Source organism: Chrysemys picta, chromosome 2 (assembly GCF_011386835.1).
Source record: "Chrysemys picta bellii isolate R12L10 chromosome 2, ASM1138683v2, whole genome shotgun sequence".
NCBI classification, from domain to species: domain Eukaryota; kingdom Metazoa; phylum Chordata; order Testudines; family Emydidae; genus Chrysemys; species Chrysemys picta.
Genome location: NC_088792.1, coordinates 213,264,905 through 213,290,380, shown reverse-complemented (window position 1 = coordinate 213,290,380; position 25,476 = coordinate 213,264,905). Strand labels below are relative to the sequence as shown.

Genomic DNA, 25,476 nt, shown 5'->3' with positions numbered 1-25,476 from the left:
TACTAAGCCATTGATAAAATATACAACTGCCTTTTTTAATTTTTAAAACCATATATCACAAGTTATCACCTGTCACTTTAAATCTGGCCTCTGGTTGGGGCTCTGAGACCCTCGGGCCAAAAGCATTTGTGTTAAAGGTAAATAGGATTTAACCTTCCATGTCTCAGTAGTTTGGGTCCAGACTCACTGTTGCAAAAGGCTACAGTTCCAGGACAACAGCAACACCTTCACTATTCCCAAAGGATTATGTGCCAGCTGTGTCCTATAGCTCAATAGTGCTGACAGCTGTCACTGAGAACAAGCCTGTTTCCCTGATCTTGCAGTGTGGTGGTGGTGGTAGGAGACAACCTGATACCCTCCAATGTTTCAGGTTTCATGGCAGGCAGCAGCTTATGCAAGGCACCTCTCCAAAGAGCCTGATAAGAGGAGTGCATACCCAGAAGTTCACTTATCTAGCTTTTCCTACGGGACCCTACACTGTGGAATTTGTCCTCTGAGACAGTGGGAGGGGGAGAAGGCCATCAGGCTTCATTTTCAACATTAAAGGTAAGGGATGGGGGGAGAGAAAAGAAGAGTTCTAGTTACTAAAGTGGTAGGTTGGGCGTGTATGTATGTGGGGGTGTTGGGATCCCTCTTGGAATTTCAGGATATCTGTGCCTGACCAGCCCCTGCAAACTGAATTTCAGGGCTAGTCTCTGATTTCCCCTCAGGAACTAAACCTGGCCGGTTTCCAAAAGCCATATTAAGTTAAGAGACGGGCCTGACGCATAAAGTTCACATCTGACTTTTCTCAAAGTTCAGGGGTTCCTGCATCCAGCATTTTGGTTTGCCCTATTAGGGAGATGAAGGCCAATCCCCTGGGCATGGCTTTCTGTTGGCTCTGATTACACTTCTTTGTAAAGTGAGCAAATATGTTTTGCCATTGCTGGTAGCTACTCCAAGATAAGGCAGAGGAGGAAGAAATACCATTCCCTCCCCACTCCAGCACACACTGCAAGGGGGGGTGTGTGTCTCTTATTAGTAACAAGGAGCTGGTCTAACAGGTTGCCATTTTCTGACTGCTCCAACCCCACAGCCATTGATGTAAAGAAAAAGCCCCTCCCAGCTAACTCCATAGCTCCTCCTCCCACCTTACTGGCTTGTTTTGACCCTCAATGAGGCCCAGAAAGGAAGGTGAAGACCACCCACCATGCCCCCATACAAGGTTGGGGTGATGACTCTCCAGACCCTGCTAAGGCCATAAGAAGGCAGAGTCTCCTGGGCCCTACCCTTACAGACTTGGGAGCTGATGAAGAGTCTTTTGCAGTCCCTCTGCATCAGGCCTGGGAGGGTGGAGCTGAAAAGTCTCCCAGAAGTCCTACTAGGTCTGGGTGATTTTTTTCCCCACTGTCTCTGTCAAGGTTCCCTCCCCACTCTGAACTTTAGGGTACAGATGTGAGGACCTGCATGAAACACCCCCTAAACTTATTTTTACCAGCTTAGGTTAACAGTACGCTGCCACCACCAAGCGTTAACCAAATATTTAGGGAGAGCCACTTGGAACTCTGCCTTTCCCCAAATATCTCCTAAGTCCCTAACCCCCTTTCCTGGGCAGACTTGAGAATGATTCCTCCCCCAAACCCCTACACCCCTTTTCCTGGGTAGGCTTGAGAATCCCCCTCACCAGTTAGTCCTGGTGAACACAGATCCAAAACCCTTGGATCTTAAAACAATGAAAAATCAATCAGGTTCTTAAAAGAAGAATTTTAATTAAAGGCAAAAGGTGAAAGGAGTACCTCTGTAAGATTAGGATGAAAGATAGTCTCACAGACAATCAATTTAAAACACAGAGGGTTTCCCTCTGGGCAAAACTTTAAAGTTACACAAAGAACCCACATTTATCTTCCCTCTTATTTGCAAAAGAACCCACAAACAAGAAAATAAAAGTAATCTAACACATTCCTTCTCTAAATACTCACTACCCTATAGGAGTTGGATGGTTCCTTCTTTCTCTGTTTCCGGCAAAAGCACACACAGTACAGACAAAAGTGCTGTGTGTGTTTTTTTCCCCCTTCCAGATTTTAAAGTATCTTGTCCCCTTATTGGTCCTTCTGGTCAGGTGTCAGCTAGGTTATGTGAGCTTGTTAATCCTTTACAGGTAAAAGAGGAATAAACCCTTAACTGTATGTTTATGGCAGTCTCACTTACCAGGGCCTAAGGGGAAGTAAAGAGCTTTATGATGGTGGTGCTGGTAGCTGTATGACTGAATCGTGTTTGGGGGCTATCTGTGTGTAGGGGAGGGAAACAGAGTGGTCTGCGTGTGACAGACAGAGTGAGAGAACACTGGGAGGAAGAAGGGGAGAGAGTGATGTGAAAGGTGTGTTTGTTGAAGGAGAGAGAGATTCAGAGGGTGGGTTGGGAATAAGCAGGGGCTTATTTTAAAAAGAAAAAAAAAATCTTGATCTCTCCTTTCACCATCCCCACCACTTAGTACTCTCACTGGTCCTCTATGGTGAATTTACCTTCTGGGCCTACTTCCTTAAATTTACCCCAGTTAATGGATTTTTAAAGGATTTTGTGAAGGGGGGGGCATAGAAAATTATTGGCTGGAAGGTTTTACTATCTCTTTCATCAGCTTAGTAGGAAGGTAAAGAAAAGGAAAGAAAAAGTAGTTCTCTTTCTCGGTAAGACCTCTATATTTTTTTCTTTTCAGAAATGTTCTGAGCTGAATATTCTAGCCAGGGCCCCATGAATTCCCTGATTCTGCAGCCGCAATTACTATAATGAGATTTTCATGCAATCATGGCTTCCCCCCCCCCCCGTCCATTCAACAATCTTTCACAGAAGAACAGACATGTCTACTCAGTAGCAGCACTCTGCTCACTCTTCCTGGGTCCAAGAAGAAAAATCTGTGCTGAGATTACTTTGTTGAATCTTTTATACTGGCAAAGCCTCATAAATTAAGACTTAAGGCTCACGCAGTGTGTGTTTGCATTCTGAGCAAACTACTGTGGTCTCCTCTGAGGCTTTGGAAGGCTGCCGAACCAATAGAACTGGTGCAGTTCCACTGGTTGAAAAGAGAACAGAACATGTGCAGAACGTCTGCACACCGGGCGTGCAGTAGAATCTGCTCTGTACAGGCTTCCTCTGTGAACCCTGAACAGCAGCATTTTGATATCAGGACAGAGAGAGGCTAAGGAAAAGTGGGAGTAGACTGGTGGATCCAGCAGCACAAAAGATCTTTGAGGCACTGCCTTGCCAGACAATGGGGATACTACACTCTTAAGGCTGCCACTCAGAAGCCTTACAAAGAGCATTGCTCCCCACCAGTACCCATGAAAATCTTCTGCACCTGGCCTGGTTTCTTAGGCAGCAGGGCCGGCTCCAGGGTTTTGGCCGCCCCAAGCAGCCAAAAAAAAAAAAAAGCCGCTATCGCGATCTGTGGCAGCAATTCGGCGGGAGGTCCTTCGCTCCGAGGCTGAGTGAGGGACCGTCCGCCGAATTGCCGCCGAATACCTGGACCTCTCCGGAGTGGCCGCCCCAAGCACCTTCTTGGCAAGCTGGTGCCTGGAGCTGGCCCTGTTTGGCAGGGAGAGGGGGCAGGAAGATTTGGGTCTAAACTTGCTCATAGTCTTAACCTTGATTTCATTGGGAACAGCTGCAAACCCTAGGACAAGGTTTTTGATTTTATAAATTTTCTAGCAGCAGAGTTGTGATTAATGTGGCACATATGGCAAATATTTATTTTGCAAACACAGGTTAACTCTGTAGTGGAACAGTGTAGAAATGGAACATGCTGTACCATTGGGGATGCTGAAATATGAAGCGACACTGAATAACTGTACGTGTGTGTATGTTTCTTTCAAAAATGTAATGTAAATTATAGGTTAAATGACATAGTAAAATCACAGAGATTCCCTAAAGAAATATTTATTTTGCAGATGGTTTATATGTGAAGAGGATAATTCTTTTGATAGAAAAAATATAAAGCAGAAAAGGGGGCTTCTGAGAAACGAACCCAGACATTGTTATCAACATAAATGTCTCAAGTCAGAATTACAATTGTTGTATCAGCTGCTGGGGCTGAACTGTTTTCAGTACTCAACTTGCTGAAGCTCTTGGACTATCAGGGAGATCACTTTTCTAGGAGACCCTTCAAAGCTGATGCTTAAAGCAATGCCACTGTGATGCTCGGAGTCATCAGCACCAAACAGAGCCAATAGTTCACAACATGAACCTGACTGTGAGGCTACCTGGAGTCCAGAAAACCAGAGATTTTTTTGCCAGTCTCAGCAAGCTCCCGCCCCCTTTTTCATTAAGTAAGTAACTTTACTGATTTGCTGAAAAAGATGCATAATCTCCACATATTGTTTGGGTACCAGGCTCCCTCCGTAGATATTTCTGTCTAAGGGCTTGTCTATACTACCGCGTAAGTTGATGTAACTTATGTTGTTCAGGGGGATGACAAAATCACCCCCCTGAGTGATGTAAGTTACATTGACTTAGCGCGGTGTATACACCACTTTATGTCGGTGGGAGATATTCTCCCACCGACATAGCTTCCGCCTCTCATTGAGGTGGAGTAATTACATCGACGGGAGAGCAGTCACCTGTCAACATAGTGCATCTTCACCAGACGCACTACCTCGGCACCGCTGCATCAATGCAGTGGCCAATGTAGCACGGTAGTGAAGACAAGCCCTTGGTTATACTTCATCCTTGCAGTATCATAGCACCCTGTAAGTAGTGTTGGCAGAATTCAGAGTGTGTTTTTAAAATAATTTTCATGGACGATATCAGTTTTATTTTTAAGCACCTTTTTATTTTTATCAACTAAAATTATCCATTGTGCACAGTTATGGGGGAAGGGTTCAGACAATAACTATTTAATGACTAGATGTTGAGATTCAAATGGTTAAAACTTTATAACCATTAAAACATAAACTGTCAAAATATACAAAGTAAATATCTTTAAATCAAACTAAGTCCTTAAGAATCATTTTTCTTACTTGGCCTATCTGTACATTTCTTTTATTATTGACGGAAATATCTCTTCACGTACACGCGTGTGTGTGTGCTGAAATGAACATTTACTGACATTTGCTGATAAATCTAATCCTTCCAAGCCTACATGTGAACTGTAAAAATCTGAGTCCTGATTCTTGCAACATCCCTGTGAGTTAAGGAACTTTTATTAACCTCCTTATCCAGACAGTAAACTGAGTCACAGGGAGCTTAAGTGACTTGCCCAAGAACACACAGGAAATTTGTGATTGAGCTGAGGACTGAACCCATATCTTCAGGGGCCCAGTTCAATTGATTAACCACAATGTAGAGATATGTTTATGAAAGACTGTGATTTGGAAATGCTCCTTCATAAGGGACTATGTTGAGTGTGGGAATCTGGAGCTGTGCCTTGGAGGGGGAGGTTGGGAACACCGCATGTTTGTGTGCAGCAGTTCACCAGAGATGCTCTCCAGTTTGTTTTAATTAACGTTTTATTCCTTTCTCATTCACTAGCTTGTTATTGAATGAACCCAAAGATGGTTACACACAAGACCATGTTTTTCTTCTTCTTAGAATTTAGCTGAAAGGCCTCATGCAGTAACCATCTGCATATCTTAACCCCCTGCACTTAATAATTAAGAGTTGACAGAAATGTTTTATGCAGAGAGTGATTTAAGGTTGGGGAGGGGTTGTGGCTAGTACAGGGGACCTGGGCATCAGGATGCCCAGGTTATATTGGTGGCTGTGCCACTGACTTGCCATGCAACCTTGGGAAAGTCACTTAACTGTCTGTTTCTGTTTCCCTCTAACATGTACTTCAAAGACATATTGTAGTGTTTAAATAATTAACATTTTTAATCTGCTTTGAGATCTTTGGATGCAAGATGTTATAAAAGTGTGAAGTGTTCAGCTTTAAACTAATTACAGTCCTCCCTGACTCTAGCAGTATAGTAGCTTTAGAATGACATTTATATTTATGTATTGAAGCTTCTGACACAAGGTTAAGGATTCTGGAGGGAAACATGAAGAGCACAACTGTACTTACAGGAGAGAGCCAAAAATGCTTCCTATGGTTCTACAGTGACTTACAGGAGCTGAGCCTTCTTTGTCTCAATGTTTTGCTGCTTGTAAATTTGAAAATAAAATATTGTGTATAGAGGCCTATAATTCTGTTCTGTACTATTTTTCACCTTTCCCCCAGTCACAATAATTTTCTTTGATAACAGAGTAGGGCAATGATATATAGACAGTGTAAGTGAATAATACACTGTGCTTGTCAGCATTTTGGTATGTCTGCCAGAGAATAAAATCAGGCTGCTCCTTTATGCTCAGTAAGTGAGGGAGCAAAGAAGACTTCACACACCCACAGACAAAGTCACAGGCCACTTCCAGAGCCAGAAAGAGAGGGAAATGAAGACAAACTTGGCCTCCTTTTGGAACCCTTCAGTATTCTTCATTTCTCAAACTCCACCTGCCACTTTCAAAGCAGGAGAATCTTCTCTCCCCCCTTCTTATTCTGAAAACTCCAGTGGACCCTGAGCTTTTCCATATATCTCTGTGAATTCATCAGGGTGAGTAAAAGGTTTTAAGTTTTCTGTGTGAAAGGTGACCTTGCAGTGACACCTACAGAATGCAATAGTTGCTATATTTACTCTACATTCCCAGTCACAGCAGTGTTGGGGCAGGTTTTTAGCTGAATTTTCTTTTTAAGTAGCCAGCAGTCAGTATAGAAACAAGTTTTTCTTCTCTTTGAGATTTGGGTAAATGATTCAAATTTGAAGATGGCTTTTTATATTCCTATTCTCATTTCTTCCCACCTCATGCAAAGGCAAAATATAGTCAGCCTTTTTTAATTTCCTAGGATGAGCTAGGAAGGTTTGTGACAGTGTGTGTATTTTTTTTTTTTTTTACAAAAGGTAAATCTGCAGTGGCACAATGCACTTATTAGCAATAATTTCCCCCACTGCATTATGTCCTGGAGTTTCCCCAGTCAGCACAGATGAATATTTCATATTTTCCAATTTTACTGTATATCAGTGGAAAAAGGTTGAGCAAAGCAAGATGGAATTGAAAGGATTGTCCATTCCTTAGGTCAATAGGCTAGGGCTTGGGATACCTGTGAAGTCCCTGCTCTGTCCCAGACTTCCTGTGTGACTTGTGCAAGTCACTAGCTTTTCTGTGCCTCAGTTTCCCATCTGTAAAATGATGATAGTACTACCCTACCTCACAAGGAATAAGTACTAAACATTGTGAGGCAGTGGTGATGTTGAGGCCATACAAGTATTCAAGAGATGAGAATGAGCTTAAAAAGAGACATGCACTCAAGAGTACCAACAGTGTTAGTCAGGTTTTCAAAAGCCTCTCGTGTGTGCCTTTTTTTCATTCAGAGGCCCCCATTCTCAAAGTTACTTTGCATGTATGGAATTCTGCATCCCCACAGAGCTCTACTGACAGCAGGATTGGGGCCTAATAATATGAAATTCATAGGCCAGTGTGGAACACTTCTGAAAAACCCACCCTAACTCTGTTCCTGCTGAAGCCAATGGTAAAACTCCCATTGATTTCATGGGAGTGGAGTTGGGCTAATGCTGTATGCTTTTGAAAATCCTACCCAAAACATGGATTTTCTCTTTTTATTATTGCTGATGTATTCTGATATCTATATCAACAGATGCTGTTACCTTTCTAATCAGCCTGCTTCTTGGAAGGAACATCATGTACCAAAACCAGAATTTGCAGTAATAAGTGAGGCAGGAGCATAGACTGATTTGAAAGAATAATATTTCTGAATTTCTACCTAAACATCTATAACTAGGCTCTCTAGAAACTGTGCTAGTGTCCCTTCATGGAATTCTTACATCTCTCGGCATCAGGTTTGTGTCCTGATACTTGGGGACAGGGCCGGTGCAAGCATATTTTGCGCCCTAGGCAAAACTTCCACCTTGCGCCCCCCTCTGATGTCCAGCCCCTACCTTCCTACGGCCAAGTTCCCCTCAGGGGCCCAGATGTTCACAAAGTGCAGGGAGCATGGGGGGGGGGGGGGCTGCAAAGAGGGGGGTCATATGGGGGCTCTTCCAGGGGGTGAAGGTGGCAGAGAGGGGGTGCATGGGATTGTTGCAGGGGGTAGAGGTGGCCAAGAGGTGGAGGGGGCGGGGGTGTAGTGGCAGGGAAGAGATTGCACAGAGGCAAAAGGGGCTTGTTGCAGGGGGTGAAGGTGGCAGGGAGGGGTTTGTACAAGGGAGAAGTGGGCAGGAGGGGGTTGTTGCAAGGGGCTGGCAGGTGGGGGGTGTCTGTGCCCGGGGTTGTTGCAGGGGGGTGAAGGTGGCACAGAGGAGTTTGGACAAGGGAGGAGTGGGCAGAAGGGAGATGGCAGGTGGGGGGAGTGTCCCGAGGTTGATGCAGGGTGAAGGTGACCGTGGCTGGCTGCGGGGGGTGGGGCGTTGCTGAGTGGAGGTTGCCCAAAGGCAAAAGTGGCAGGCCAAGGTGGGTTGTTGGGGCGGGGGGTGCACAGGGGAGAAGGTAGCTGGTCGTTGGGTGTTGGAGGGGGTGGTGCTGGCTGGAGGAAGGGTGCCCGGGTTGCTCCCACATACACCATTCCCCAGGCCAGGGACTGGACCTGCTAGGGTGACCAGACAGCAAACGTGAAAAATCGGGACAGGGGTGGGGGGTAATAAGAGCCTATATAAGAAAAAGACCCCAAAATCGGGACTGTCCCTATAAAATCGGGACATCTGGTCACCCTAGGACCTGCCCACCCCCCGGCGCTCCGCCGGCCTGTGCGGCTTCCTGCGGCCCGGCTAGGTACCTTGCAGGCGGAGTAGACACCCAGCTTCTCCGCCCGAAGAGCAGAGCACAGCTGCGCCTTCTTCCCCGCGCCGCGGGCCGAGCTGGGCTCTCCACCGCCCCCGGGGGCTCTCAGCGGCGGCACAGGCAGCCAGCCCCCCCACGCCCGAGCCTGCTGCCGCTGCCACCGAGAGTCCTGGGAGCGGCGGGGAGCCCAGCTCGGCCCACGGCGCAGGGAAGACGGCGCAGCTGTTAGCGCTAGACCTTCCCCTTCCCCCCTCGGCGGCCCGCTGTTCCCCCGGGGAGGGAGGACTGGCCGCACCGCAGCAGGCCCTCTGGAGCCGGGAGGCGGGGAGCAGCGGCAGCCTTGTGCTCCGCTATTTAAAAAAAGTGTTTGGGGCACCGCTTTTTGGCACTCCCAACCACTTGGTGCCCTAGGCTGCCTATTGGTTGCACCGGCCCTGCTTGGGGGATCCATCACCAGAACCCACAACTTTCTTTAATTGCTGTAGGTCAATGCAATTCTCTGTACTAGCTCCCAGACCCTCTCTCTTCCCCGCACTCCTCCCCCCAGAGCCTTTCTACTCTAGCTGAATAACACTTCTCAGAGGTCTCCAGCTGGCCACTGCAAATTCCTTCCAAGTCTGCCATTCTCTCACACAGCCTCATTCACTACAATGTTCACCTGTGAAAGAAAGGCGATTAAATGGGGTCTTGAGACGGCAATGTTGGAGAGATTACACCCCTCACTTTCATGCCCCAGGTGGAAACCTATAGAGCTTTCATATGAGGTAGTTGGGTGCTCTAAATGTGCATTTCTGCATTTAATGTGCTGAGACTTCTGCTAAGTTTCACTTAAATTTGAATCTACTGTATTTTACCCTAAATTACTGCTTATAATCTCAACCTTAGCTCCGTTTAATACAGCTTGTCTCTGGGAATATGTATATATAATAATGGTTGTCTTTTAGGTAACATTCATTTTTTCAGCTTCCCACAGAGACCTGTGTAGAGCAGTGGTCTCCAAAGTGGGGTGCACGCACCCCAGGGGGTGCGCAGGAGGATCCTTCGGTGTGCGTGGCAGGAGGAGCGCCGCCGGAGCAGCGCCGCTTCTTTTTTTTCCCCTCCCTGAGCAGTTCGGCCGGGAGCAAGGGGTGTGTGCTCAAAAATTTTTTACTGATGGGGTGTGCGATCAAAAAAGTTTGGAGAGCACTGGTGTAGAGGAATGGTAATTCCATTTCACTGAGGCCACGTCTACACGACAAACCTAAAATTTACAGCCCCCTCAATAATTACTACAGTAGTTCATGTCCACACTGCCCTCTTTTTGTCGGTGGTGCGCATCCATACCAGGAGCACTTCCACTGACTTGAGAGGAGCAGTGTGGGGGGACTCAGAGCCCGGGCAGCAGCCCAGCAAGGAGTGGCGAGCCCTGGGTGCGGGGAGCCCGGCTGGGAGCGGCAAGCCCTAGCCGTGGGCCATGAAATTGGCTGTTGGCTGTCATTCTTGTCAATGTAAGTAACAGTGTCTGTATGCCTTAACTACACTGACATAAGCCCTACACCTCTTGTGGAGGTGGAGTTATTCTGTCAATGTAGTAGGGCACTTACATCGGCAGCAGCAAGGCTGTAGTATGTACACTGACATATTAGTTTGATGTAAACTGCCTTACATTGACCTAACTCTGTAGTGTAGACCTGACCTGAGAATTTCAATTTTTCAAAATTCAGTTTCGTTCAGTTTTGGAATGAAAACCAAAATTTTTGAAATTCTCCTTGAAAGGCAATGGAGCTGTGGCTCTTCAGCAGCCTACCAAGTGGACTAATTAGAGCTAAAGGATGGAAGGGAGGCTGTCCTGGAGCTGCAGAATCTGCCTGAGTTCCCAGCCTCAGGCAGTGCACTTAGCGGGTTGTTGAGGAGCTGTGCAGGCAAGCAATGGAGGAACTTTGTCAGAATCAAACAGTCTTCATGAAATGTTGCCACTCTTGCCAAATCAGTACATTCTGACAAAATTGTTTTGTTGGAGTTTTTCCAACCAGATCTATTTCCATGTTATATTTGTCCCACAATATGTTCAATTGCAGGTCTTGTTTTATTACTGTCTCTCAGTGATAGCATTTAAGTGCATGTTAATTTCTTGTGGGAAAGATTATTTGAGTATGCTGAGCTACACCTTGTATTCTGATGGCAAAATTGGGCCTTAAAACAAAATTATGGGCACAATCATTTCTAACAAATATTACAAATGCGTTGAAACTGATAATATTTCTCTTTATAAAGCTTTGGCAATATGGCAATCTGTAATAGCAGAGCCCTTGATAATCTATTTTAATTTCATAATTTGCTTATTTGCTACTTGCCACTAGAATTCAATTATTTTAGCATGCTGCTAGTAAAGTGTGGAATACCTTTTCATCCTCCGCCATTGGTAGTCAGAATATCGAGTGTATTGGGTTTCTTTCATTTCTGTCTGCCCCATAACTTCACAGCTACTCAGTTAAGAAACGAGTGGATATGTTAGAGCAGCCATGATGTTGGCAATTAGAAAGCTTTGGATTAATTCAGACCTTTTACAAGACAGGATTCCCCACAAGATGGTCTTAAAAGAAATCTTGAACATAAAAATGTGCTGCAATGGTTTCTAGCCTATAGCCAGAAGAGGCTTACATCTTCACAGTCCTAATTTAATTTTGCCCTCACGTGCTTACTTTTGCCTGGCTTGCTCAGTACATTCCTAGCTACTTCAGATATGCAAATGTTGCTTCACCGATGGATATTGATTAGTTTGGCTACTGAAAATATTTCTAAATAGAGTACAGAACTGTGCTGATATCGAGATGGGGATTTATTAGGGATGGATGAAGTGGTTTGCGTAAAATAAGAACCAGCCTAAATTCTGTAGGATGTTTCAGAAGTTGGAAGGTGTGTAGTCCATTTCAGGCTAATTCCAGAGGAGGGATATGAATGTGGGTCTCACATGCCTAAGGTTAGTGTTCTAACCATAAGGTGTGTAGTGAATGGGGCAGAGGATTTCAGTAAGAGCAAGGGTGGACTCCTCATATAGCAGATATTCCTGGCACGGCACTGAAACCAGCTGTTCACTGATGGTCACTAATTGTATTTTCTATTTTTGGGTGCCCAATTTAAGACCCCAGGGCTGAGCACTCACGGCTGCAACTGAAGCCAATGGGCATACAAAATACTATGTCATGCTAATAAATATTCTGAAAAACCAAGCCCATGGCATCTCAGACCAGGTACCCAAAATTAACGGATGCTTTTAAACTCAGTTCCTCCATCTGTAGAATGGGCATAGTAATACCTCAGAGGTTTTGTGAAAATAAATTAATTATTGTTAGTAAAGCACTTGGGTACCATAGTAACGAGTGCCATAGAAAAGCTCAGGAGCAAATAAATAATTCTTTCTTCAGAACAAGGTTTGAAAAGTGTGCAGTAAGTAAGTCATGGGGCCACACATTGACTGATGAGAAGAAAACAAAATATTGAGTAGTTGCTCATTTAGTGAGCATCATCCAGCCTGTGCACTGAATGAGGAAGAGATCCTGTGGAAAAATAGTATGTGATCATGTAATTAAAGACTGTATCATTAATGCATACACACAAGGGGGACGAATTAAGGTTGCATAGGCAACCTTAATTCTGGCATTTCCTAATTTTTGAGTGCTGAATTTGCAACCTTAATGTTCTTTTAACATAGTTTTGTGTGATTAATGCTATATGAACAGTACAAGCGGCTCAACTCTGAAGCAGTGTTCGCAAGTTATCTTTATCAGTGTGCAAGGGTTCCTCTTTTTGACAGATTGTCACACCGATACGGCTTGCTTTCTTGGCACTTAATCATGCATAAAGCATAAACAGGGTAAAGTGTTCTTCATTTCAAAGTCCATGAATGGTAATCTCGCTGGCTGCTGTATAGGCCAAATAACTTAGGATGTTACTAATTCTATTGGTTCAAGTGGTAGGCTTGTAAGTCTCATGTGATAAATGCACAGATCTTTGTATGCTCATGTTGGTCTTTGCCACCTGGACCTGTCTCAAACTGCTTTTGCACACTAAGTCAGCAGATCTGTGTAGCTGTGTTTGCACCCACATCAATCATCATCCTGACTACAGTCCCTATCTAAGCAAAGCTCCCATTGACTTCAGCAGGAGTTTTTTGTCTGCGTATGGACTTCAGGATTTGGCTCTGTATTAATAGCAATTGGAAACAGTGGAAATATGAGCTGGGTATAACAAAATGTAAAACATGACTAAAATATAATGTAAAATATATTTTAAAATGTCACATGAGGCCTCCCAGTGGTCTAGTAATACATATATAAAGAAATGTTCAGTGATAACATGAGCTATTTTCTCCATCTCTACAAGGTCTCCTGCCACTGTTAACTTCTGGTTGCCTTGGCCTACTATAGTAGACATGTATCAAAGGGGTAGCCGTCTTAGTCTGGATCTGTAAAAGCAGCAAAGAGTCCTGTGGCACCTTATAGACTAACAGATGTATTGAAGCATGAGCTTTCGTGGGTGAATACCCACTTTGTCGGATGCATGACTGTATCCGACAAAGTGGGTATTCACCCACGAAAGCTCATGCTCCAATACGTCTGTTAGTCTATAAGGTGCCACAGGACTCTTTGCTGCTTTTATAGTAGACATGACATTCACATGACAGATTATGCTGGCCAAGAAAAAAGCACATATGTCACAACTGTGAAGAGTTGCACTTCATACAAGTAATTTCCTTAAAGTAATAAAGGGCTGCCTGTGTGGACAGAGATTTTGTTGTTGTTGTTGTTGCATTGGAAAGAAGGAGGGTAAAAGATACTAGCAGGTGAAACAACTATCTTTTCTTTGTATTTATGGTATCAAGAGATCATGTACCCTGTGAAAACAAAAGGGATGTAAGTTCAAAATGCACAATACCACTAATGATGAATGCATTTTTATGATTGCAGAATTTAAAAAATTAAGTAGACGTTAACATTTACCATAAATGCTATGTTCATTTAATTATGCTTTTACTTTGTAAATGGCCTCTTAGCAGAGTAAAAAGCATGAGCTGCTACAGCTTGAGCAGAGGGACTGTAGTTGGGACCAGGTTTGTAGAGCTCTGTGCAACATAACACACACAGTGCCCTCCACCTCTCTCACTGGGTCCTCCAGCTCTGTGCATGTTACTCCTTCGCTCCAGCCATCCCTGCAAACTTTCCCAGGCACTGGTAGCAACCTATCTTACCCTCTATAGCCTTTATTAACACCGCCCCCCTTCTCTCCCAAACACATGCATGGAACAGGAAGCTAGGAGAGGGAACCAAAGCACACTTTTCCAAGCAGGAACTGGGGAGAACAGTCAAGGAATTAGATATTTGCCACAGCCTGCTGCCATCAGAATTGGACAGGATAGTGGATGGGGAGTGAGGGCTGGATCTGTGGCTGGCAGGACGTGTGTGGGTTTATGTTGCAGAGGGACCTTAAGTTAAAATAAAGGATGCATAGGCCTGAAACCACTGTTTCTATTTTAAACTTTTGTCACTGGAATCCTTGCTTTCCTGATTGAAATGCCCCCTAAAATAACATAGATGGTCTTTTGTTTTGTATACAACCCTACATTTAGGAATATCCATACTGGATCAGACCCAAGGTCCATCTAGTCCAGGACTCTGTCTCTGACCGTGCCCAATACCAGCTGCTTCTGAGGGAGAAAAGTGGAAGGTAGGCATAAATTCAAATTGAAATTGCACCTTCTCATTCCTAACAAAAGGTCTGTTTGTTTCCTCACTTTTCCCTATACCCACAAGTAGAGGAAGGTGATTTCTAAAAGCCCTGTGGTGATGGTTCATCAGCACCCAGAAGTGTGCTAGGCCCTGCATAGAGTGACGAGAAGTCTGCCCCAAACAGTTTATAGTCTAGACGTTAGATGTGGTAGTGTAAGTGAAAGTGACAGTTGGCAGAAGGCAGATGGGTTGAGGAAGGAGAGAGGTTACTTATTACTTATTGAGGCATGTGATTGTGTGACAGCTGCCATGTTGGTTAGTATTGAACCAAGCACCTCCAAAGCTAAAAGCATGCGCCGCTGCAGTTTGAATTGAAGGACCAAATCCTAGAGGTGGGAGCTTACCTATACTATACTATACCTATACTATACCGAATAATCCACATATGCCTATTTGTCTTCTAGCTTCTATTTCCCGCTTTTGTCTAGCTACATTCAGTACAGTGCATACAAAATAGGTAACTACAAACATTCTGTTAATAGTCTGCTTGTATGTCCAATTACCCATTTTTCTCATTTAGATACCACTTGAAACACAGAAAGGTGTGTTTTTTGCACACCAGGTGCACACAGGGCCGGCTCCAGGGTTTTGGCCGCCCCAAGCAGCCAAAACAAAACAAACAAACAAACAAAAAGCAGCGATCGCGACCTGCGGCGGCAATTCGGCGGGAGGTCCTTCACTCCCAGGCGGAGTGAGGGACCGTCTGCCGAATTGCTGCCGAATACCTGGACCTGCCGCCCCTCTTCGGAGCAGCCACCCCAAGCACCTGCTTGAGAAGCTGGTGCCTGGAGCCGGCCCTGGGTGCACAGATCTCAAATTTTACAGGTTCAACTTAGGCAACATTCTTTTAAAAATTGACACCTCCTCTGCAATTGATACAACACAGATCAAAGATCTTTTCTGTCATGAGGCACTGAAATACCACCAGGTAGCTTCCAATGCCCAAAATACCCTTCTGAACTATGTAATGCAAAACCTGTAAAGTAAGATGCCTGCCTCTGCACGAGTTCAACAGACTCACAACCAGTTTATTCCAGATGTAAGATTTATAAACCAAACATTTATTTGAAAAATTCCTACAATGATAATGATGGGATGGGGGTAGAGTGCAGGGGTGAAAGTAGAAATAGGGACTTACCAGTATGGGGCTGGGTTGGGGCCGGCTCTGGCCCCAGGAAGGGGTGGGGCCTTGGGCGGAAGGGGCGGGGATGGGGGGGGTGAGAGCCAGCTCAGGCCCGCCTTGTACCCCTAAGTGCCCTCCCCCTCCCCTGCCAGGTAGCAGCGGCAGCCGGAGCCCCGGCTGCCACTGCTACCCCAGGGCTCTGGGGGCTATTTAAAGGGCCCAGGACTCCCCTGCTTCTACCGCCACGGCCCTTTAAATAGCCCCGGGAGCCCTGGGTAGCGGCGGCGGGGCTCCAGCGGCTATTTAAAGGGCCCAGGGCAGTAGAGACAGTGGGAGCCCCGGCCCTTTAAATAACCACCGGAGCCCCGCTGCCGCTACCCCAGGGTTCAGCAGCAGGGCTCTGGCAGCAATTTAAAGCTGCTACTGGGAGCCCCAGGCCCTTTAATTGCCACCTGGGGAAGCCGGGCCACCCCGGTATGGCAAACCGGGGCATACCGGCTTACTTTCACTCTGGTAGAGTGGCAATTATACAACAAAATACACATGGCACAGTCTTCTCTCATGATTCAGGAAGTATATTTTTATGACTGTATCGTAGGAAGGGTTTCTTAGAATGTAATCAGCTTCCCTCTGCAGTGTAGACTATTTATCCGATTAGAGTCACAGATTGTATGGCCAGAAGGGAACATTGTGATCACCTAGTCTGATCTCCTGTATAGCACAGGCCATAGAACTTCCTCAAAATAATTCCTAAGCAGATATATTAGAAAAACAGCCAATTTTGATTTAAAAATTGTCAGTGATGGAGAATCCACCGTGACCTTTGTAAACTGTTCCAATGGTTAATTACTCTCACCTTTGCAAAATTGTGCCTTATTTCCAGTCTGAATTTGTCTAGCCTTCCAGCCATTGGTTTGTATTATACGTTTCTCTGCTACAGTGAAAAGACCATTATTAAATATTTATTCCCCATATAGGTACTTAAAGACTGTAATCAAGTCTCCCTTTAACCTTCCCTTTGTTAGACTCAATGAGCTTAGTCTATTTAGCTTATCATTATAAGGCATGTTATCTAATCCTTTAATCATTCTTGTGACTCTTCTCTGAACTCTCTCCAATTTATCACCAGAACTGTGGGCACCAGAAATGGACTCAGTATTCCAGCAGCAGTTGCACCAGCAGGCCCGCCGACCGAGGGGGGCAAAGAGGGCAATTGTCCAGGGGTCTGGGCGATTTAAAAGGGCCCAAGGGCACCTGGCCGCAGCCGCGGCGCCGAGCCCCGGGCCCTTTTAAATCACCTGGGCAGGCCACAGGGCTCCTAGGCGCACGTGGGGTGGTAATGGCGGCGGCGAAGGCAGCTGGGCGGGCACGTGGAAACCCTGGCCATGCCAGAAAAGCTGGCCCATCCGCGCAGCTGGCAGCAACTCGCTGGGTACCAGCCAGCGCGGGTGCAGCACCATCCAAATGTCAGGCAGACCATATCCGCGGCTTGTGCATGTGTGCACCAGCTGCCACACGTGGTCCAGCTCCGCGCCCAGGTGGCAATGCCACGCTGGGCTAGCAGTTATGTGGGGCCTGGCTCCAGCCTTGGGGCCTGGAATTGCTGTCACCGGCCTGTGCACCAATGCCAAATACAGAGGCAATATAACCCCTGTTTATCCATCCCAGGTCTGCATTAGCTTTTTTGGCAATAACATCACAGGGAGCTCTTGTTCAGCTGATTATCCAACATGATCCCAAAATCTTTTTTGAGTTACTGCTTCACATGATAGAGTCCCCCATCATGTCAGTATGGCCTACAGTCTTTGTTCCCAGATGCATACATTTACTTTTAGCTGTATTAAAATGCATAGTTTGCTTGCTTCCAATTTACCAAGCAGTCTAGATTGCTCTGAATCAGTGACTATCCTCTTCAGTTTTTACCAGTCCCACAACGTTTGTGTCATTTGCAAACTTTATCAGTGATGATTTCATGTTTTCTTCCAGGTTATTGATAAAATGTTAAGTAGCCTAGACCCTAGAACTGACCCCTGCAGAACCCCACTGGAAGCAGACCCACTCCATGGTTTTTTTATCCGTTTAATGTGTGACATGTTAATTTTATGTATGTAGTGTTGCTGTAGCCATATCGGTCCCAAGATATTAGAGAGACAAAGTAGTGAGGTAAAATTTTTTTATTGGATCAAATTCTGTTGATGAAAGAGACAAACTTTTGAGCTTACACAGCACTGAAGGAGAGCTCTGTGTAAACTTGAAAGCTTGTCTCTCTGACCAACAGAATTTGGTCCAATAAAAGATATTACCTCACCCACTTCGTGTTTATTTTATATCATTCTAGTTTTTTTATCAAAATATTGTGTGATACCAAATCAAATGCCTTACAGAAGTCTAAGTATTTTCCATTAACACTATTATCTTTATCAACCAAACTTGTAATATCATTTAAAAAATCAAGTTAGTTTGACAGGATCTATTTTCCATAAACCCATGTTGATTTGCATTAATTACATTAACCTCCTTTAGTTCATTATTAGTTGAGTCCTGTATCAACTGCTCCATTATCTTGCCCATTGGCAAGATAATGTCACGCTAGCAGATCTATAATTACTTGGGTCACCCCACTTACCCTTTTTAAAAATTGACACATTAGCTTTCATCCAGTCTTCTGGAACTTTCCCAGTGCTCCAAAACTTATTGAACATTAACATTAGTGGTTCAGCCAGCTCTTTTAAAACTCTTGGATGCAAGTTATCTGGCCCTGTTTTTTTTAAAAATGTCTAACTTAATAGCTTCTATCAAACATCCTCCAGAGAAACTAATGGAATTGAAAGAGTATTATCACCATAGGATAAGACTGCATCATCTGTTTTTTTCCCCATAGAGAACAGAAAAATTAATTGAACACTTCTGCCTTTTCTGCATTATTATTGATCTACCATTTCCACCTCATCATGGACCAGTACCATTGTCAGGATTCTGTTTGTTCCTAATACATTTTTAAAACCTCCTTCTTATTATACTCAACTCCTCTAGCCATAGATTTCGCCTTGTGTCCCTTAGCTTCCCTTATCAATTTTCTACAATTCCTAACTTCTGATTTATATTCATTACTATCAACTTCCTTTCTTCCACTTGTACATTTTTTTTATTTTTTGTTTTTATTTTTCACAGCTACATTCACTTCTTCTCTAAACCATGCTGGATTTTTAACCAGCACAGTCTTCTTCCTCACCCTGTCCTCCCTGCCTCCCATGTGAGGGAGTCTTGCTTGTGCTTGGCTGTGTCTCAACTCCCTAACACCACCAGCCTGTTAGCCACTCAAACACTCCCCTCTGGGCAATGCTAGCCCTTACTTTGCCTTGCAGGTTAATAATAGGTGCACCCAGTCCCTGAGTCCCTTTGAAATGTTCCCCTGTAGTGTCCAGCCCCTTATCCTCTCACAGAAATACCAGGAACAGTGTACACACCAGCTTGTATGATTCAGGATCAGTACTTTGCTTAATATCACAACACTTAATATATTTGGCCAGTTGGCATTAACACATGCTTGGGTCACAGGCCCTTTCTCCCTAGAAGTAGCAGCAGGTGTTCCCTATTTCTCTTCCCCACCCCCACGAGACAGAGGTAGCAGATATGGAGAGACTGTAGTGCTTACCATCCATGATCTGGTTATGTCTGCTTGAGTGGGTGGTTCAGGACTGATGCACTCTTTTTCTCCTGCCACGCACAGTTCTTTGCTGGGGTGATGTTGGCTGGGTTCTCCACTGTTGTACATATGGAGCTGTTCACACCTCTCAACTACTGTTTTGGGCCCTCTGCAGTCTCAGGTAGATGTCACTGCACCAGTTACACCTGGGTCATATTTCTGAGCTTTTCTTTTCACCCTTGGTGGCTAAAGACCTTTTTAATGGAAACTTAGATTCTGATGTGTAATCATATGACTCCATGAGCTGGGGCCCTAGTAATGGGCCAAAAGTGGCACTACCAATACACATTCCCCAAACTAGAAATGATACCCCTCGTAGTTTAAACATTTGTTGTTTGCTTCTGAATCTAATACTCATGAAAGTGGTAGAATTTTCTAAGGGCTTCCCTTACATCATTATTAGTTCATTTTAGCATGCACACACAGCTCTACAAATGCATCTTAATCCTGATCTCAGTATTCCAGTACTATGTATCTCCGTGGGTAAAGGCTAGCCAGCAGTTATGTTTGTTAGACTTTATTAGTTTTGTGATGTGCCCAAACTGAATCTAGGCTGTAAGCACCAGATTCACTTTTACTTGTATGTGGTGGATTCTCCATCACACAAAGTCTTTATAAACCACAATTCGAGATCTTTCTAAAATCAACCACAAGATATTGTTTGGGGTTTTTTTTTTTTTTTTGCAGGAACTGCTGAGAGAAATTCTATGTCCTTCACTGTACAGGAGGTCAAAGTAGATGAATGCAATGATCCCTTCTGGCTTTAAAATGGATGACTCTTTAGAATTACTTTAGAAAAGGGCTAGCGTACTCTGCCACCTCATCAACGGGAACAATCTATTTCCTGTATCCTTATGCCAAACCTGAACACTGTAACATGACATGGGTGTTTCATTGACATAATAATTGAAGCAGCATTTTTTCCAAATTAAGAAAGATGACTTTGTAATAACTGATTTTACTATAAGTAAATAAAGGGTAACTATAAAACCCACAGCTCAAGGCATTGCATGATCCATTCTAGAGCCTGATACACAGAAGTTTGAGGCTGCTATAGCTCCCCACAAGAAGAGTAAGTCTTTCAGCTCTCCCAGCAGATACTTATGCTTTTAATGCAGAAGGTCCAAGGTTCAAGCCCGCTGTCAGCAGAACCCTGATTGTCTACAGTTGGACTTGTCAGTATTCAGAAGTCATTCCCAGTCCCCCCTGGATAGTTTAGTCACCCTGCCCACTTCTAATTTGAGAACAAATCTATGTAAAATTGTTTGATATAATGTAGGGATTTTCTGTTGAGATTCATTATGAGCCCAGGTTACTTTTAACACTTCTGAACCAAAATTTAAATTCTGTCAGCAAAGTGACAGCCAGGAACTGGAATGAGAAACGTCGATTAAAAGGAACAAAAAAAAAATAAAAAATAAAAAATATAAAAGAATATTGCTTTTTCAAAGGTGTAAATTGCAAATCAGACCATGGTGACAGGCTGCCTACCTGAGCTGTTTAACAATAAGCTTCATATATCAAAGTTCCTTGAGGAAAGCAGGCAGACTACTAGAGCTGTAGTAATACTGCTGGACTTTCTAGCCTTAGTTCATTTTGACATGTTTCCTCTCTCTGTTCAAGGTGCTTTCTGGCTCACAAGCATAGTGGCAAAACCTTGGATATACTGGGCCCATTTGTTCTGCTCTGTGTAACAGGCATATCTTTGATTTTGTTACATGAGGAACACACACTTTTTGGATTTTAATATATTCTCGCTGGGCTCCATTCTGTATTGTGCCTTCTGAAAGGTCCTGCAAAGCCTGTTCTTCAGCAGAGCGTTTAGATTTAGGAAGGGAAATGTGACTGTGATCATATATGATTAAGCCTGATACCTGTTTACATTTCCCTATATGAATACAGAGTTTATATGCCAGAGAGAGGTTATAGATCATATTCAGAGAGGTTTTGTAAGGTGGTGTGAGTTAGACTTCCATGTGCTTGGACATGCTGGAAGAAGGTGAGAGTTAAAATAGTTCTGACCCACAGTGTAATGTTCATTGATGCAAGTGCTTCTTGGGGACTATTCTGTATAGGGAATGCGCTGACTCATTTATGGGAAAAGCATCTAGTTATGTTTGCAGAATCCGTGGTTTTAACTGCACAGATTTCTGATTAAAACTTTCGCGGTGCCAAACAAAGGAATTGCTGGAAAATGACATGAAGGACTTGTTGACTGTAGATGGATTTGTAGTTAATTTTGCCAACCAGTTGATCATTCCCAACAGTCTTTGTAGAGTTGCTTTTCATTATGGAGTGGGAATTTCAAGTATTTTTATTTGAGCTAGATATCAGCCATTAAGCTATCTTTACTCGTTCTACATTCAAGATAGATAATTCTACTAGGTCAGTTATTCAAAGTTCAGGAGTCTCTCACATTCTCTTGAATGTTTGCTGAAGTCCTACAGGATGTTCTTTGCGGTGTACTATATAGCTACGATTCTCTTCTGTGCACTTATATTTCAAATAGAAGAAGTGTGCCTGCTTCTCTGCTAGGGGGTGGGGCTCTGAGAAGGCTCATAGAGAGCGAGAGGCACATTTTGCTTTCTGTTTCATGGAGCTTTTATATTTGATGTTGATTTCCTTTTTCTAACATGAAAATCCTGTAGAATAGACTATAAGTATATGTATTGTTCTTTGTGAATGGAAAACATACACCTTCACAGGCCTGTCAAGTATCATATTTCATCGCCCTGTCATACCTGCTCACATCTCAGCTGGGTTCTTATGCATTCAGCTGAGGCATAAGGAAGGCAATTGGGATTTGCCTGGAGTTGTACTTTTAAGGTATATGGGGCCACTGAGAGGAGGGCCTACTGAGCCAGCACTCAGGCACCTTCTTTGCTTCCCCACTCATTGCTCCTCTGACTGGATCACAGCCAGGAATGATTAGCTGGGTGGCGGCAGCAGCAGCAGCAGGAGCACAAGGGGAGGAACCCAATACTGGCCCCAGGCTTGTGCACCCAGTGAGTTGCACCAGCCTCCACCCCTCACAACTACCCTGGTAGTTTCTACTATTTGTTTGTGTAAAGGTGAACCACATTAAGTGTAACACGAGGCCTTGGGTGGGAGTGCAGCCTTTTCTCTTCAGGGTTATGGGTTCACTTCTAAGGGTGGCTGGTGCCTCCACCCCATAGTGCAGAGAACTCAGAAGGTTTGTCCCTTGTTGAAAATACTGAACACTCAGTTTCATACAGAGGAATGTCTGGGCCAAGTGTCTCTGCCAGGACCCACAGTGACTGGACGACAGGTCTGGGCTGGTCTGAGGAGACCTACCTCTTCCCCTGCAGCTGGCCTGATCTCATGCACCATGGTGACCTCTCCAGCCTCTGCTACGGATCCTGCTCTCATCTCTGCACCCCCTCCCCTGCACATGGGTGGAACATAGCTGAGTCCCAGTCTCACCTCTGAGATATGATGGGGTCAAACATAGATCTGCCTCCCACAATATTTCTATTGCAGGGGTTCTAACCCCCTCGTGCCCTTCTGGTTCCAGCATCCTGTGTTTGAGGATAACTGTGCTGCTCCATTATGATAGTTGCTAAAACTTCTCTTGGGCTCTGAAGTGCTCTTTTTTTATCTGAATCCCTTGCCTTAGACCCACTTTGGTCAGTTCTAATGTCAAATGTGCAGCTAGAATGTGAAGCCACAGAATAACTTTGACCTCTACAAGAAGGCTTGTGTGTAGATTGTCACCTGAACCTGTTCTCCTATTTCCTCCTCAGCCATCAAGTCTGCTTCAGCTATGACATTGCTATTTGGTATTCTCTGGCTGCAGTCCCTGTTCCTGCTCTCTAGACCTGAACCACTGTCTCCTATCTTCTTGCAATTCATGGTTGATCACTGGACTGTCGTTCCCGTTGTTTGGTTTTATTAGTACTGCATTTGTGTTAGGGATCTGGGGCAAAACAAACAAATAAACAAAAAAACGTGTCAGTACTTGGTCCTGCTAGTGAAGGCAGGGGACTGGACTCAATGACCTCTCAAGATACTATCCAGTTCTATGAGATAGGTATATCTCCTTATATATAATATCCAAGTACTGACAAGGTCCCTGCCCCAAAGAGACTACAGTCTTGCAAGCTGCTCTGCACAGGTGGACTCTGTACTTTTGTAGAGCCCTGTTGACTTCAATGGGCCACCATGTGATGGTGAGTGCCTGCCTGTGAGGAGGAGCAGGACCTAATTTAAGATAAAACTCATCAAATTAGTTTTAAAATGAACAGTAAGAAGGATGGAAGGAAAGGGTTGAGAACAGCAATATGTTCCTACACTTATACATGCTAATTATAGGTCTGACCCTAAACCTGTTGAAGTGAGTGGAGGTCCTAGGTGCACAAATTGATGATTCCAAATCCATTACATTTATATTTGAAAGTAAATGAATGGCAGCAATAGCTAACCCTCCAACTAGAATTATCAGTTCTTAGTTTCCTGCAGGCATCATGGTAGAAGTTTGGAGAGAGATTTGAAGTAGGAAAGGCACTGACTTTGCAGACTGGTTTGGAGAGGTCACGTGATGTGCTGAGAGTCAGTCAGCCCAGGATTTTATTCCTTATGCTGCCACAAGGCTCCTGAGTGACCCTGAGCAAGCCATTGAACCTTATCTGTAAATAGAGTTCATGATTCTTACCTATTTTGCAGGGCTGTTGTGAGGCTGTCCTATGTTTGAAAAAATGTGAGGTCTTTAGATGGAAGACACTCTATGTGCGAAGCTGTAACAATGTAGTTGTTTGTAGTCTGCTTGTTAGAATTTTGCTGATTAAAGATCTGTTATCCAGTGGCATCAGCTCTCACCTACTGATCTGGTCAAGGATATAGGACTCCCTCAGCTGAAGCTGTGAGCTGCCACTGCCTTTTGGGACTTTAAAAAAAACCATGTTTATAAGTGTGGATTTCAAAAAAGTGCTGATTGCTATTTCAGCTTTGGAACATCAAGCAGCTGCATGAGCGTATTGTATTTTCAAAGCAATCCTCTTTATTTTATATAGTTTTCTTATTAAGAGCTAGATACTTAAATATTACACAGATTGTAATAGTAATAATAGGGAAAAGTGAATGAGTCAGATTTTGGCCATCCCTTAGTGAGGACTCCAGGGTGGGAAGAAGGAGGACTCTCTCCTTATTTCAGCCCCTGGCCATAGATGTGCAGGGGGCAGCCAGAATCCTGGAGAGGCATCGTACTGCCACTGAAGGTAGACATTCCAAGTGGGATGTGGATGGGCAAAACCATGGTCCCGCTGCCTTCTTCACAGTGAGGGAGACCAGGGCCAATGCTTGGGAAGTGTATACCTCCTTTCCAAATGACAGTGGTAGGTGACATCCTTCAACGTCTTCCTGGATGCTTCTGGAGCAGGGGTTTAAAATAAAGGGGAGATGGGGAGTGTAACTTTCCCTCATTGGCTAAAATCAGAGGGACATGCTCCCTCCTCTCCCTGGTTTGGGTAAGCAGTGCCTCCCTCTAAGTTCCCTTTGTGCTCAGTTGGTGCAGTGAGAGGTCCCCCTTCAGTCTACTTTAACTGCTGCCCTGGCAGCATTCTACGGGCCTAAATAATGTAAGATTTCAGTTGGAACTGCAGGAGCTTATCACCACTAAGATCAGGGCCTTACAGTGTAGCACACAGAGAGACCAAGAATTAGGCCAAACAAAAGAGACAGGGTTTTTTATGTGTTGGAGATTTGGAACCTGTACCAATGACACACAGAACTGGCCACTTAGGTTTGCAGACCTTACTACCACAGGTTTATGATTACAATAAACTTCAAACAAATGCTAAGTTGCCATGGGTTCAAGGTTGGTTGGAAGAATTTCACAGAACTCTGTATGTACCATATATCAGAGTTGTAACTTGAAATTGAAATTCCATTTCCAGCTGTGTCCATATTTAGTGGAGAGACTATGCAATTCTGGTGGTTAAATATTCTGTGACCCTGTTAAAAAAAGGCATATTATAAGCAGGATGTGTCATAAACACAGTAATTATTTCCAGCACTTACTGAGAAATACCAATATTGACAAGCATAAGAACACCTTCAGAAATTAAGCT

General features: G+C 44.3%; 1 protein-coding gene across 2 annotated transcripts in view; it reads left to right on the top strand.

Moving 5' to 3' along the window:
- The first annotated feature begins 357 nt into the window (after positions 1 to 357).
- CHST9 (carbohydrate sulfotransferase 9) overlaps positions 358 to 25,476 on the top strand; it is a 266,354-nt gene continuing 241,235 nt past the window's right edge. The window contains exons 1-2 of one of the 2 annotated variants that reach the window (XM_065585416.1): positions 358 to 546; positions 14,402 to 14,499. The gene's annotated coding sequence lies outside the window, so the exon portion shown is untranslated. Of the gene's footprint in view, positions 547 to 6,322; positions 6,558 to 14,401; positions 14,500 to 25,476 lie in introns of those variants that run through there. The other variant, XM_065585415.1, reaches the window with a different exon arrangement.